Source organism: Nicotiana sylvestris, chromosome 12, assembly GCF_000393655.2.
Source record: "Nicotiana sylvestris chromosome 12, ASM39365v2, whole genome shotgun sequence".
Classification (NCBI taxonomy): domain Eukaryota; kingdom Viridiplantae; phylum Streptophyta; class Magnoliopsida; order Solanales; family Solanaceae; genus Nicotiana; species Nicotiana sylvestris.
The window spans coordinates 141403670-141420992 of NC_091068.1; the positions used below are offsets into that span (position 1 = coordinate 141403670).

The 17323-nt window shown below is 38.1% G+C and overlaps 1 pseudogene; it reads left to right on the plus strand.

Moving 5' to 3' along the window:
* LOC104238162 (splicing factor Cactin-like) overlaps nucleotides 1-16505 on the plus strand; it is a 95793-nt pseudogene extending 79288 nt beyond the window's left edge.
* Nucleotides 16506-17323: the final 818 nt, after the last annotated feature.

Below are 17323 nucleotides of genomic sequence, written 5' to 3' on the forward strand. Positions count from 1 at the left end.
ATATTTATTTTATTATTATTCGAAGTTACTGTCGGGTCACATGAAATGCACACCCAATTGGGGATTAGGTATCACGACCATGCTACGGAAACCGTACCCATAGTCGTGATGATTTATTTATTAATCGCGCCTAAAGAAAGCTACAATATTTATGAATTATTTTCCTACTTTGAGATTATTTCCAAGCCATAAGTAGAATACTTCTTGTTAAGCACGTATCCATAAATCCCAAATATAATTCAAGCTTTTTGCATCAATAGTATGCTCCATCCTTAACAGTTATTTCAACACAAAAAGAAAGAGGTTCACAAAGTTGAATCGACATGGGAAAGGTGAGTTGGCCCTAAGAATTTCGGACTCGGAAATTAGGCAGAAGAAAATAAATACATGAGGAATCTACTAGACTGTAACAAGGAAAATTTCATGAAATTGACAATTAGTATTTTACAACAGAGAAAGAAAAGATATATACATCAATTTGGGCACAAAATTTAGAAATGATATCCTACAAATTTTTCAAGCTCCAAATCCACCGGTACTTGTTTTAATACTCAAACCACCAATAAATCTATTAATTTAATTTTCCTATTAACAAAGCTATTAATTTTCCTATCAAACCACCAGTACTTGTTTTAATTTTCCAACAAAGCTGAAATCTCACTTTAGCTATTACATTTACCCAACAACATAGAATCAAACGGCAAGAAAGTGATAATCAAGAGAACAAAAATCATCCAATTTAAATATTAAAAACAAATGGAAAGGGAGGAGGCAAGAATGGAACCTTTGTGAGCAAAACTTTCGGTTACACAATGCCAGCCACGGATGAATTGCAAAAGAAAATCGCCGACCAAATTGAACCCAAGAATCTATCCGAGGCGGAGACCGTGTCGACGACCACGACCAATTCGACGAAAAGTGAGCAAAAATCTGATTCAAGGGTCGTTGGCAACTGTTGCAATGAGTGTCTGGAGTTGGAATATGAGAGAGATCGGAGGATAAAGAAGTCAGGTGATCACAGTGGCTTAGGGGCTCAACCCAACCAGATTCAAGCCCATAGAGCATCAGTATCTCATCTTCTGCATCAACGGGAAACGAAGTCGATGAAGAAGCTTCATTAGCCATGGATCAAACTAATTTATTCCTCTCGGATCCCACACATTTACGCGAATGAATTAACAGAAGCTTAATCTCAAACTAATTGGGATAAGCTGTATAAATCATTTATAACAATTCTACACTATTTCTATTTGGGCCTATTCATTCCATTACTGAAAAAAATTTGCCTCAAATTTGGGATTTTTAAGTTTAATACCAGAAAAAGTGCATAAATCAATTGAGAAGGGGATTAAGGATTTTGATTCACAAGAGATGGGAAGATGGACAGATTTTTGTTTGTCTTTTATTGTGAAAAACGGTTGATAGTCCAAGTCTAGGGATCTATTTTTGTATTTTTCGCTGATCTCAGGTCTCTAGCGTTAGGTTTTTTTGTTTTTCAGGAAGAGGAAGAAAAAGCTGAAGCGTTGGAGATTTGTGTGTTGTAAAGGTGCTGAAGGTTAGGGTGGGGATGGGGTTGTTTTGGTCAGAAATGCTGCTAATGGGTGTGTGTTCTTGCTAGGATTTTTTGTGTTAACCCCTCATGAAGAAGATGAAGTAAAGTTAACTTTTATCTAGGTTCTCCAAATGAAAAAGAACAGCTCCTGTGCTAAAGTCTAGGTCTAGGTTTTTATAGGTTTTTTTTAGGTTAAGGGGTATGGGCCTGAGAATTATGGGCTAGATCCAAAAATTAGGCCTAAAAATGGATCATTTGAGCCCAAATTTTATTCTTTCCCCGCGAACAAGACTAAAAATACGATCTCATTTACTAATTAATCCTACTTAAGTAAAATAACTATTAAAATAAGACTGACCGTTAAAACAAAACTATTTTTGGTATTTTTCAAGATTAAAAATGACTAGAAAATATTAATGAAAATATTTTTTGTAATTTTTATTTTGTTGTAATAAAATAAATTAAAAGAGTCAAAATTAGTTGAAATAGCGATATTAGACCTAAATTAAATATTTACATGCTAAAATATAAAAATTCTTGGGGAGGGTCAAAAATCACATGTCTACAGTGTCAATATCAAATACATGGACATCTAGTATATTCAGAAATCAGGATCTACAAAATGTATTGCACATTCCTGACTTCAAGTTTAACCTCTTGTCTGTGTCAAAATTTACAAAGGAACTGAAGTGTTGTGTGGCATTCTTTCCTGATTTTTGCCTCTTCCAAGACCTCTTCAATGGCCAGGTGAGGGGGATTGGTAGAGAAGACTGTGGACTGTACTATCTGAAGCCATTTCCAACTCCTACAACATCACCTACACAACTATAACTACAAGGGTCTGATAGTAAAGAAGTTTGCTATTCTGTCTCTGCTAATGTGCCACTATCTGTATGGCATAATAGAATAAGGCATGCCCCTTTAAACTTGCTCAAAAAAATAGATTGTTTAAAGCAGTGTAAACTAGACAAAAATCATCATTGTATTGTATGTTCACTAGGAAAACAGTCTAGACTTTCATTTCCTATCAACACTACTAGTTCAAATAAACCTTTCAGCTAGTACATGGTGATTTATGGGGTCCTTATAGAGTACCTACACATGATGGTAAGAGATATTTCCTAACATTGGTGGATGACTTCTCTAGGTATACTTGGATATTCCTGTTGAATAATAAAGCTGAATCTTTGGTCATTGTGAAGCAGTTTCTAGTTTTAGTGAAGAATATGTTCAATTCTAATGTTCAAACATTAAGAACATACAATGGCTGTGAATTCTTTAACTCTCAATTTGATGAGTTGATTAAAGAAAATGGTATTATACACCAGAGTTCTTGTGCTTATACACCTCAGCAAAATGGTGTAGTAGAGAGGAAGCACTAATCCATTCTGAATGTAGCCAGATCCTTAAGGTTTCAAGGAGTTGTGCCTCTGAAGTTCTAGGGAGAATGTGTTGCTATTGCTGTTTATCTGCTAAACAGGTTACCTTCTGTCATCTTACGGTATAAATCTTCTTTTGAAATGTCACATTCACATCCTCCTAATCTTGATCATTTAAGAGCCTTTGGTTATCTTACATATGCATCAAACCACAATATCACTGATAAAATGTCACCTAGAGCCATTCCTGTTGCATTAATGGGATATTCCTCTACTCAAAAAGGGTACAAACTCTATGATCTACATGCTAAGTCATTCTTTGTGAGTAGAAATGTGGTATTTAGAGAAGACTTATTCCCTTTTAGACACTTCACTCCTTCTACTCTTCCCTTGTTTCCAGTACTAGAACTTACACCTGACCTACCAAGAAATATTCCAAACACCACTGCTAACAACACATCAACTTCTCAAACCATACAAGAAGACTTAATCATAGAAAACCCTGCTTCTTTAAATCTATACACCAATATAGATCATTCATTACATCCAGTCACACCTAACATCATAGTAACTGATGAATCTAGCATCAGTCCAATACCTATCACTGAACTTCAACAATCTGAAACACTTAGAAAATCCTCTAGAGCTGTCAAACAACCTCTGTGGATGCAATACCTTGTCACTACTAAACAATCCAATTGTGCCTACCCTTTGTCATCCTATATATGTTATGAATATCTGACCTCATCTTATAAAACTGCCTTAAACTCCTACTCATCTATTGTGGAGCCTGATAGTTACAAAGAAGCAGCTACAGATCCAATGTGAATGAAGCCATGAAACTGGAGATTGCAGCACTAAAAGACAACAACACTTGGAGCATTATTGATCTTCTTGAGGGAAAGACTCATATTGGTTGCAAGTGGGTGTTCAAGGTCAAATACAAATCATCAGGAGAAGTGAAGTGGTATAAGGAAAGATTGGTAGCCAAGGTTTATAGTCAACAAGCAGGATTAGACTACAAAGAAACCTTCTCACTAGTAGCCAAAATGGTTACTGTCAAATCAGTGGTAGTTGTGGCAGCTTCAAGACATTGGTTCATCTATCAAATGGATGTTCACAATGCCTTCTTGCAAGGAGATCTTTTGGAGGAAGTCTATATGACTATTCCATATTTGTTTGCTAGACAAGGGGAGACCAAACAATTCTGCAAACTACAAAAATCACCGTATGGTCTGAAACAAGCACCAAGGCAGTGGAATCTCAAGCTGATTGAAGCACTGCATCAACTGAATTTGTTCAAAGCCACTTTGACTACTCACTTTTCACATAACAACTAGGAGGTGACATAGTTATGATTCTTATATATGTGGATGATCTGATCATTAAAGGAAGCAACAATGATCTATTGGTCAAAACTAGGAAGGATCTTCAGAAAAAGTTCAAGATGAAAGACCTAGGGGAACTAAAAAATTTCTTAGGAATTGAATTTGCCAAGTCAAACAAAGGAATACATATGTGTCAAAGGAAGTATTCCTTAGAGTTGATCTGTGAACTTGGCCTGGGAGGAGCAAAAATAGCTGGAACTCCCTTGGAGTGCAATCAGAAACTTACTTCAATTGAATACGATAAAACATTCAACAAATGTGCAGGTCATGAAGATCCTATACTAGATGATGCTGGAGAATACCAAAGGCTTGTAGGGAGACTCTTATAATTGACCATGACCAGACCAGATATCTCATTTGGAGTACAGGCGCTAAGTCAGTATATGCATGCTCCAAAACAATCCCACATGGAGGTTGCCCTAAGGATTGTTAGATATCTGAAAGCATCACCGGGTCTGGAACTCCTAATGCCATCAACAGAAACTAAACAACTACAAGCCTTCTTTGATTCTGATTGGGGCTCCTGTCTGCAGACCAGAAAATCTGTCACAGGATATCTTGTAAAATTTGGAGAGGCTTTGGTGTCTTGAAAATCCAAGAAACAAGAGACTATGGCCAGAAATTCAGCTGAAGCTGAGTTCAGAAGCATGGCATCCTGTGTAGCTAAAGTTACATGGCTAATAGGGTTGTTCAGGGAACTTGGAATTGAAATGCAACAGCCTGTTGATTTGTTCTGTGATAGCAAAGTTGCTATCCAAATAATGGGTAATCCTATATTTCATGAACGAACCAAACAAATAGACATTGACTGTCATTTTGTAAGGAAAAGCTGAGTCAAGGAGTAATCACAACTCATCATATCTCAACAAAGGATCAACTAGCAGATCTACTAACCAAGAGCATTGGAAAAGCACAACATGAAGCCCTGTTGAATCAACTTGGTATTGAGAATATATTCAAAGCATTAGCTTAAGGGGGAGTGTTGAGAGTATAAACTGATATTTATTAGTTGGATAGTTAGTTAATACAATAGTTATTTATGTAATCATAGTTAGTTAGTAAAGTTAGTTAGATGGTGTATATATAGGACCTATTACTCACTACTGTAGCATGCATAAGAAATGAGAATAAGTTAATTTCTCTCCAAGTCTTCTTTTGTTTGTTTCCTCTCATCAATCTCTCTATCTCATTGATAAAATTGACAAGACGTAGTCACACTTGGCGTGCCGCTCGATACCTTCTCGATGAAGGCAGAGAGAACAAATAGCCGAAATCGAAAAGGTTAAAAAAGTAGAGAAGAACAAGCAATGGAAAAAGCTCAACGGGAAGAGACATTACAATTGTTAGCTAGAGAACGGGACCGAGCCGATTTTCAGGACTAGGAGAAGAAAGTAGAAGAATTTCATTTCGATCAGAGTAAAGTTCGAACTGAAATTCGCCTACGTCAAGGTCGTGTTAAGCCCATTGATGTACTTATAAAGTAGTTAGAAGAAATAGATGTGGAAATAGATGAACCTTCTTATGTAGTGTTTAAAGGATTAGGTATAAAAGAAATGGAGGAACTTGAAGAGGATATAAAATTGCATATCGATTTAGATAGGGAAACACCAATGAATATATAGTATTGGGAAGCGCTTTTGGTGGTGTGTAATTGGGAATTAGCTGAAGCTAGGAAAAGTGAAGTAATGGATAAAGCGCGAGTGCGGGGAGAGGAATTACCGCCTGTGTTGCTTGTAGAAGAGAAGGGCTTGCAGATGTTAAGTCTTTGTTACAAGGTAAATGGTATGGTGAGTTAGAGGCAATGTAGTCGCAAATTGAGTCCCAAATGTGATCTGGTGCCGCAAAAGTGGTGGTATATTGGGAAGCTATTCTTAAACAGCTTCACATCTTTAAGGCTAAGTCTTGTTTGAGAGAAATTCATGTGAAATTGTTAGTTTGATAGTTAAAATAGTAGTAAATAACCCTAATCCCATATGTATTAGGAGTAGGACATGTATTATATATATAGGGCTCATTGTATCATTGTTAATATTAATAAATAATACTTTCTCCCATGCATTCTCACATGGTATCAAAGCATTAGTGAGAAAAGATCGATGTGCGTCATTCCAGCGACATCCGAGAAGAAATAATTCAGTTACCGTGCAATTTTCCGGTGACCTAAGTGACTGATTTGCTTCTTCTTATGTTTGGTGAGTGTTGTGCACAAACCATCACCACTATTAGATTCAGAAACCTCCGGCGACCAAACCCCCAAAAGACTCTCCGGCAACAAACGCCCCACACGCCTCCACGCGCTACCCAGATCTGTGATTCCGCCGACCCATCTGTCCCACGCGCCGGTGCGTGTGTGCTTCTATGGCTATTTTTTGGCCAATCTTCTTGAAGACAGCCTAGTCGCACATAAATTCCGAGTTTATTGGTACTATTTCCGACAAATTACGACAACTTTGGAATTTTTCGGCGAGCTACAATGATTTTTCTGGCATGAACAGTAATTCCCAAAAAATTTCTGCTTTTTCCGGCACAATATTATAATGGCATTCGTATCAGAAGCATTTAATTTACAATCCGTTGGATCCAATGCATTAAATCCAATCCACATGGTTTCTTTACCTGATTATATTGAGTTCCTTCAGTCCAAAGCATGTAAACAGACATCTTCAGAGATAACTTTCGTTGCTCAAATAGATAGTATCGTGACTTGTGTCTCCCAATCTTCAACCTCTGAGTCTTGGGTCATTGATTCAGATGCATCTGATCATATTTCTGGTAACAAATCTCTTTTCACTAGTATTTCATATTCTCAATATCTTCCAACAATCACAATGACCAATGGGTCTCAAACCATGGCAATTGCAATAGGTCAAGCAAGTCCACCTCCTTCCTTACCTTTAGACTTAGTTCTTTATGTTCCTGGAAGTCCTTTTAATCTCATAGCCGTTAGTCGCTTAGCCAAATCAGTTAAATATGTTGTTTATTTCTTGATGACCTTGTGTTTATACAGGAATGCAGTACAGGGCGGATTACTGGTATCAGACGTGAATCAGATGGACTTTATTACCTTATCCTTGCAAAATCGCATGGACTCGCATCTTGTCTTCCTCAAATAACTTGTCCTATTACTGATTTACTAGATTTATTACATAAACGATTAGGACATCCTAGTTTGTCAAAGCTTCAAAAAATGGTACCTTGCTTATCTCACTTGTCCACTCTAGAGTGTGAGTCATGTCAGCTCGATAAGCATACCCGGTCCCATTTCCCGCGGCGTATTGATAATCGAGCAGAGTCACCTTTTACTTTAGTCCATTTAGATGTTTGAGGTCCTAGTCGGGTCAGTTCTACCTTGGGATTCCGCTACTTTGTCAGTTTTATTAATGATTATTCCAGGTGCACTTGGATATTTTTGATGAAAAATCGATCTGAGTTGTTTTTATTTTCCAGACCTTCCACGCTGAAATTCAAAATTAATTTGGGATTTCTATCCGCACATTTCGTAGTGATAATGCCCTAGAGTATTTGTCTTCCCCATTTCAGCAGTTTATGAACTCCCATGGGATTATTCATCAAACATCGTGTCCGTACACATCCCAACAAAATGGGGTAGCTGAAAGAAAGAATAGACATCTTATTGAAATTGCTCGTACCCTACTCATACAATCTCATGTTCCGCTGTGTTTTTGGGGGGGATGCAGTTCTTACATCTTGTTATCTTATTAATCATATGCCATCTTTAGCTATCCAAAATCAAGTTCCATTCTCTATCCTGTTTCCCCACTTACCTTTGTTCTCTCTTCCACCCCGTGTCTTTGGGAGTACATCCTTTGTTCATGACCTTACTCCAGGAAAAGATAAGTTAGCTCCTCGTACTCTTAAGTGCATATTTCTGGGTTACTCGAGAACGTAAAAGAGATATCGATGTTATTTTCCTGACCTTCAGCGATTTCTTATGTGTGTTGATGTTACCTTCTTTGAAACCCAATCATACTTCACAGGTCCAGTTAATCACTTAGATATTTCTGAGGTGCTACCAATTCCTTCTTTTGGAGATTCAGTCCCTATCCCCCATTCATCTTTCTCCATAGCTCCACCACCTACAGTTCCAGTTGCAGCTCCACCACCTATAGCTCTAGTGCCACCACCGAGCCCAGTGCCACCACCAAGCCCAGTCCCACTAACTATAGCTCCAGTGCCACCACCTAGTCCAGTTCAAACTTCTACAGCTCCACCACTCCTGAATTATCATCGTCATCCGCGCCCAGCATCAAGCCCAGCTGATTCATATCCTGCACCCGACCTTGCTAATACTGTGAACTTGTCTCTTAATTAACCGATTGCACTACGAAAAGGTATACGGTCCACATTTAATCCTAATCCTCATTATGTCGGTTTAAGTTACCATCGTCTATCATCGTCCCATTGTGCATTTGTGTCATCTTTGTCCTCTATTCCCATCCCTAAGTCTATAGGTGAAGCACTGTCTCATCCCGGATGGCGACAAGCTATGATTGACGAGATGTCTTCTTTACATATGAGTGGTACTTGGGAGCTTGTTCCTCTTCCTTCGGATAAATCGACTGTTTGTTGTCGTTGGGTGTATGCAGTCAAAGTTGGTCCAAATAGCCAGGTTGATCGACTTAAGGCTCGTCTTGTTGCTAAAGGATATACTTAGATATTTGGACTCGATTACAGTGATACTTTCTCTCCCGTGGCTAAAATTGCATCAGTCCGCCTTTTTCTATCTATGACTGTTGTTCGTCATTGGCCTCTCTATCAGTTGGACATTAAGAATGCTTTTCCTTACGGTGACCTTGAGGATGAGATTTATATAACCACCTGGTTTTGTTGCTCAGGGGGAGTCTAGTGGCCTTGTATATCGGTTGTGCCGGTCCCTCTATGGTCTAAAGCAGTCTCCTCGAGCCTGGTTTGGTAAGTTCAACATAGTTATTCATGAGTTTGGCATGACTCGTAGTAAAGCTGATCACTCTGTATTTTATCAAAATTCTGCTTCAAATCCCTGTATTTATTTAGTCGGTTATGTTGACAATATTATTATTACTGGCAATGATCAGGATGGTATTAGTAAGTTGAAGCAACATCTCCTTCAGCACTTTCAGACTAAGGATCTGGGCAGATTAAAGTATTTTCTAGGTATTGAGGTCGCTCAGTCTAGCTCAGGTATTGTGATCTCACAAAGGAAGTATGCCTTAGACATTCTTGAGGAGACAGGAATGACAGGTTGTAGACCTGTTGACACTCCGATGGATGGATCCGAATTCTAAACTTCTGCCAGGACAAGGGGAGCCTCTTAGCAATCCTGCAATATATAGGCGGTTGGTTGGTAAATTAAATTACCTCACAGTGACTAGACCTGACATTTCCTTTCCTGTGAATGTTGTGAGTTAGTTTATAGATTCTCCATGTGATAGTCATTGGGATGCAGTTGTCCGTATTCTTCGGTATATAAAATCAGCTCCAGGAAAAGGCTTATTGTTTGAGGATCGAGGCCATGAGCAGATCGTTGGATACTCAGATGCTGATTGGGCAGGATCACTTTCTGATAGACGTTCTACGTCTGGATATTGTGTCTTAGTAGCAGGAAATTTGGTGTCTTGGAAGAGCAAGAAACCGAATATGGTTGCTCGGTCTAGTACAGAAGCAGAATATCGAGTAATGGCTATGGTAACATGTGAGCTAATTTGGATCAAACAGTTGCTCAAGGAGTTGAAATTTAGTGAGATTAGTCAGATGGGACTTGTGTGTGATAATCAAGCTGCTCTTCATATTGCGTCAAATCTAGTGTTTCATGAGAGAACTAAACACATCGAGATTGACTGTCACTTTGTTAGAGAAAAGATACTCTCGGGAGAATTGCTACAAAATTTGTGAAGTTGAATGATCAGCTTGCTGATATTTTTACCAAGTCCCTCACTGGTCCTCGTATTAGTTATATATGTAACAAGCTCGATACATATGATTTATATGCACCAACTTGAGCAGGAGTGTTAGTTTGATAGTTAAAATAGTAGTAAATAACCCTAATCCCATATGTATTAGGAGTAGACATGTATTATATATATATATATAGGGCTCATTGTATTATCGTCGATATTAATCAATAATATTTTATCACGTGCATTCTCACACAAACATCTTGAGCATCTTGAGAAACCACTGGAGAGTCGCGATGTAGAGGTGGAAGAAGATACATTGAGGACTAATGAGGAGGATATGGAGCACAGTGCTCGAGCTATGTCTCTGGAGCCCTTCTTGACTGAGGAAGCTAAGGAGAAGGAGTTAGAGGAGGAGGAGGAGGAGGAAGAAGAGGATGATGAAGAGACAGGTTCTTATTCGCCTGTTTTAATGCACGAGGATGATAAAGAAGAAGCAGTTGATCCTTAAGAGGACATGGCAATACTTGAGAGGAAACTTATAGCTATTTTGGAAGAGAGGCGTGCCCAAGATAAGGTTTTGACACCAGCTCCCATGGAAGACAACAACTTTGAGAAGAAGGCTTTTAAAGTTATGGGGGCAATGGAGGAAGGGGATGCAATATTTGGTTCAAATGATGAAATTAATCTTGATTCTTCACAGGTGTACTGGTGGCATGACAAGTATAGGCCAAGGAAGCCCAAGTATTTCAACCGTGTTCATACTGGTTATGAATGGAACAAGTATAATCTATTGCGGAAGCCAAATGTATATAGTGTGAATGAGTCACAAATACTATACCAAAAATTATGACAACCACCAAATAATAAATAAGACAATAAAACAAGAATAAAAGGAATACCAGAATTTACGAGGTTCGACCAATTTTGCCTACTTCCTCGGACACAACCAATATTTTATTTCACTCCAAAAATACAAGTGAAATAATACTAAATAGAGAAGATACAAATGTCTTAATAAGATAAGAAGGCAAATGAGAGGTGTGTATAAATCCTAAACATTAGGCCTTGTTTTATAGGGTGAAGTACCAACCAAAATTGGTACTTTACCGATGTGGGACTTTGACACTCAACAAATCTCCACCTTGGCAAAATTTCACATCTTTAATTTTCTCTCAATAACAAATTTTGGTTGTGTCTTCATCTTCAATCTTCAGTATTCAACAATGTTGATCAAATCCAAACAATGTTGAAACTTGACCGCAGTCACCACCTTTGTCAGCATATCAGCAGGATTCTCCGTAGTATGAATTTTCTTCACCGTGACCCCACCTTCTTCAATGTGCTTCGTTTTGCATAATAAACTTGGTTTTTCGCTAATTGAATAGCACTTTGACTATCACAAAAAATTGTGATACTTTTTTGTTCAACACCAAGCTCTTTTAGCAACCATTGAAGCCAAATTGCCTCCTTCACACCCTCTGTAAATAGCCATGTACTCTGCCTCTGTTATAGACAAAGAAACTGTTGACTGCAAAGTAGACTTCCAACTAACTGGTGCCTTTGCAAAAGTAAACACATAACCGGTAGTTGATCTTCGTTTGTTTAGATCACCCGCAAAATCTGAGTCACAATATCCAACTATAGATTGATTGCCTTCCTGCTCAAAAACAAACCCAACATCTACATTATTATGAATATACCGTAGAATCCACTTCACAGCTTGCCAATGCTCCTTTCCTGGATTATGCATATATCTGCTAATAACTCAAACAGCTTGTGAAATGTCAGGTCTCGTACAGACCATTGCATACATCAAGCTACCAACAACATTTGCATATGGTACCCTTGACATATACTCTTGTTCAGCTTCATCTTTTGGCGACATAGTAGTACTTAGCTTAAAATGGGGAGCAAGTGGAGTACTAACTGGCTTAGTTTTTCATCTATGCCAAAACATTGTAGTACTCTTTTCAAATATTCTTTATGAGATAAATAAAGTTTCTTTGAACGTCTATCTCTTATTATCTCCATGCCAAGAATTTTCTTTGCCTCACCCAGATCCTTCATCTCGAAATCCTTCTTCAGTTGAATCTTCAACTTATCAATTTCTTCTGAATTCTTGGAAGCTATCAACATATTATCAACATATAGGAGAAGATATATAAAGGAACCATCTTTAAGCTTGCGCAAATACACACAATGATCGTACTTGTTTCTCTTGTACCCTTGCCGCAACATAAACTTGTCAAATCGTTTGTACCATTGTCTAGAAGATTGTTTCAATCCGTACAATGATTTTTCAAGTTTGCACACCATATTTTCCTTTCTAGCAACTTTGAATCCTTCTGGCTGAGTCATGTAGATTTCCTCCTCCAAGTTTCCATGTAAAAATGCAGTTTTTACATCCATCTGAACTAGTTCCAAATCCAACTCTGCTACCAAAGCCAACATAATTCTAATGGAGGAATATTTTACAACTGGAGAAAACACTTCATTGTAATTAATTCTCTCATTTTTGAGCATATCCTTTGGCCACCAATCTTGCTTTGTAGCGAACATCTTCTTGGTAGGAAATCCTTCTTTCTTTGCAAATACCCATTTGCACCCAATTGCTTTCTTTCCTTTCGGGAGATTGGCCAATCTCCATGTATGATTATGATTAAGGGACTGTATTTCATCATTCATGGCAATCCTCCACTTATCTTCTTCTTAACTTTGGACTGCGTCTTTATAAGTGGTAGGAACATCAATTGAGGCGGCACAAGCAGTCGGTTCTATAAGACGAACAAGTTTTGTTATTGTCCTTTTTGGCCTGCTGGTTGCTATTAATTCAAGTTGTTGTTGAGGTTCTTGAGTTGGAATCTCCCTCTCTACTAGCTCTTCTTCCATTGGATAATCTTCATTTGTTTCCTCCTCTGCTTCTTGTGTAGGAAAAATAAATTTTCCCTCAAACTCCACCTGCTTAGAATCATCCTCATTTTGTTTGGTATCTTCTGTTACCTTATTTACCATAGCAAATTTATCAAAGGTAACATCCCTGCTGAATATTACTTTCTTTGTCATAGGACACCATAAGCGATATCCTTTGACTCCAGAAGTAATCCCCATAAAAATAGTCTTTTTTGCCCTTGGATCCAATTTTGACTCTGTCACATGATAATATGCAGTTGAGCCAAATATGTGCAAAGAGTCATAATCTACAACAGGCTTTTCATACCATTTTTTAAATGGTGTCTTGCCATCAATAGCAGCAGATGGTAAGCGATTAATGAGGTGGCATGCATATGTAATTGCCTCAACCCAAAATTCTTTGCCCAAGCCAGCATTGGACACCATACACCATACCTTCTCCAGCAAGGTCCGGTTCATACGTTCTGCCACTCCATTCTGTTGTGGTGTATGTCTGACAGTGAAGTGTCGGACGATGACATCATTTTTACAGACCTTATTGAAATGATCATTTTTGTATTCACCTCCATTGTCTGTGCGAATACACTTGATCCTCCTGCCTGTTTGATTCTCCACCATCGTCTTCCATTTGAGAAAAATTTCCAACACTTCATCTTTGCTCTTCATTGTATACACCCACACTCTTCGGGAAAAATCATCAACAAAGGTTACAAAATAGTGCTTCCCACCCAATAAAGGTGTTTTAGAAGGACCCCAAACATCAGAGTATACATAATCCAAAATGCCTTTAGTATTATGGATCACTGTACCAAATTTAACCCTTGTTTGTTTCCCTTTGATACAATGCTCGCAAAACTCCAAGTTGCAAGTCTTTACTCCTTGTAACAATCCTTGATCTGATAGAGTTTTCAAGGATTTTCCTCCAGTATGTCCCAAGCGCATGTGCCATAGCTTGGTTGCTTCTGCCTCTTTTTCGTCACTGGATGTTACTGTCGTTGTCCCTATAACTGTACTAGCGCGATAACAGTACATGTTATTGTTTTTCCGATTGGCCTTCATTACCACTAGTGCACCGGGGCATACTCTTCACTCCATTTTCTGCAATGATTTTGAACCCTTTTGATTCTAGGGCTCCCAAAAAGATGAGATTTTTCTTCAAACCCAGTACATATCGAACATCTGTTATTGTTCTGATCATTCCATCATGGTTCCTTAATTGTATTGAACCAATGCCATATTAGGTAAGAGGGTTGTTATCCGCTATGTGGACGACTCCGCTGTGTTATCCCTATTGGGACACATATGATAGCTACAAGCCGAGTCCATCAACCATAAGTCTAATGATGTTGATGGCTTTGTTGTAACTAATGAGAAGTCTGAATCATCACCACAGCTACATTTGAATCCATAATGGCCTTTCCATTGTTATGTTTGGCCTTATTCTTCAACTTCGGACAGTCTTTCTTCCAGTGCCCCTTTTCTCGACAAAAGGCACATTCATCTTTGCTGGGTCTAGATCTTGACTTGGATCTTCCTTTCTTTGTCCTCGTTTGATTTTGAGGATGATCCCTCACAACCAGTGCTTCTCCTTCTCTGCCCTTCTATTTTTTTTCCTTTCTTTGTTCATAGTTGTACAAAGCCGAACAAACTTCTCTGAGAGAAATTTCGTCATTCCCATGGAGTAAAGTAGTTTCTAGGTGTTCGTACTCATCAGGAAGTGACCCCAACAACATCAAGGCTAAGTCACCATCATCAAAAGTTGCATCCATATTTTGCAAATCTGTGACCAACTTATTGAAACTGGTGATATGTTCATTCATCGTGGTACCAGGAACATAGGTGAAGTGAAACAGTCTCTTCTTCTTGTACAATTTATTTTGACTGTTTTTCTTCAAAAATTTATTCTCCAGTGCTTTCCATAATTTACTTGCAGAAGTTTCCTTTGTGTATGAATATTTCTGCTCTCTAACAAGGTTGGATCGAATGGTACCGCAAGCAACACGGTTGATAATTCTCTAATCTTCTTCTCCAATAACATCTGGTCTTTTTTCTTCAATGGCAAGATCTATCCCTTGTTGAAAAAGGACATCTAGAACCTCGCCTTGCCACATCCCAAAATGTCCTGACCCGTCAAAAATTCTACCGCAAATTTCGCATTTGACACAATTCTTGTCATAAGCGAAGATGCCAATGATGACGTATTGTTGACACTTGATGTAGATTTTTTTTGTTTATTGTCTCTCATCTTTGACACAAATATTATTTAATAGCTAACGACACAAATCAAGATTATTTCCTTTCTGGTGTGGAAGATCAGACTAAGTTGCACCCACAGAGTATACTCAGACAGAACCTTGACTCAGTTACCAAGATAAATCTTTTCTGATGTGAAAGATCAGACTATGCTGCAACCACAGAGCATACTTGGACAGTACCTTGGCTCTGATACCAATTGTTGCGGAAGCCGAATGTATATAGTGTGAATGAGTCACAAATACTATACCAAAAATTATGACAGCCACCAAATAATAAATAAGACAATAAAACAACAATAAAAGGAACACCAGAATTTACGAGGTTCGGCCAATTTTGCCTATTTCCTCAGACACAACCAATATTTTATTTCACTCCAAAAATACAAGTGAAATAATACTAAAGAGAGAAGGTACAAATGTCTTAAGAAGATAAGAAGGCAAATGAGAGGTGTGTATAAATCTTAAACATTAGGCCTTCTTTTATAGGATGAAGTACCAACTAAAATTGGTGCTTCACCGGTGTTGGACTTTGGCACTCAACATAATCAAACTCATTATGATCACGACAACCCGCCTCCTAAGGTTGTGCAGGGATACAAATTCAATATCTTTTATCCTGATCTTGTTGACAAAGCAAAAGCTCCAGCTTATATATGTCATAGAGAAAGATGGGGACAGTGGTGATACTTGCATCATAAAGTTCCATGCTGGCCCTCCCTATGAGGATATAGCTTTCCGATTTGTTAACAGAGAATGGGAGTACTCTCATAAAAAGGGGTTCAAGTGCATATTCGACCAAGGACTTCTGCATCTCTACTTTAACTTCAAGGGTCATCGGTATCGTCGATGAGCTTCAGGAAGCACACGATTTGTTGCAAAGTTAGTTCAGTGTTTTATTATCCATTTCTTGTTTATGTACTTATTAGGCCAGTTGATATGTGATGTGATTCATGACGAATTTTGTGAAGTGTCCATTATGTGTGTGATCCAAAGCTGAGAATGATATTGTTAACTCACAGTTTCGGTTGATTTCAGTTGACAAGGGAGTCAATTATGTTGAAATCAGTCGGGTTTCTAGTGTTTCATTCTTAGTGTGGTTATGGAATTTGATAAATTTCAATTGATTTTTGGTTTGGGTAGGTTTGGCCAGTAGGGAAAGTAACTTTCGTGAGATCTGTCTTGTGAATTTTTGCTCCATGCAAGCACCGTCTTAGCTTTTTCTCTGACGCACTCAAATGCTCATCATAGTAGAATACTGATGTTGGGAGGGTGACAAGTTTACTAAACACTAAAATGCCAAATTGCAAGTTTTGAAACTCTTAATGCCATTGGCCTAATTATTCATGTTGGTTTGTGCTTCCATTGAAACTTCTGAGAAAAGATATTTTGTTTGTTAACTAACTTTCTGCTATGAAGATGACTATGTACTCATCTTTATTTCATTCTTTGGGTTCTAGGGAAGTTTTGCGCAGGACTTTTCTTAACATATAGCTCCTCTAAATAAATTTATATACACATTCATTGAATACAAGGTTTACTTCTGCTCCTCGTGAACCATTTTAGTGCTCTTTGTATGTATGTTATGTGTTATGTTGCTTGCTTGGTCAAGTTACCTTGTCAAGTTTATTGAAGGAGTTGTATCTGATATTATTAGGCAAATTGCCATGTTTAGCACTTAACATTTCAGTTCTAGATACTTACCCTTTTAGGTGTGTCCTGAAATGGGGTGGGGACGTGTGAAATAGGGGAGGCAGGCTCTTATATTCGGTCAATAGAACCTGCAACATCGAAAGAAGATAACTCGATGTTAAGAATAAAGAGAACAATTAACGAAGAAAGAAGAAGGAGAAGAAAACGAAGGAAGAGAAGGAGGAGGAGAAAGGAGCTGAAATTGTTTAAAAAGTGGGTACAAGTTAAAACTTTTAAAAAAATAGATATAGAT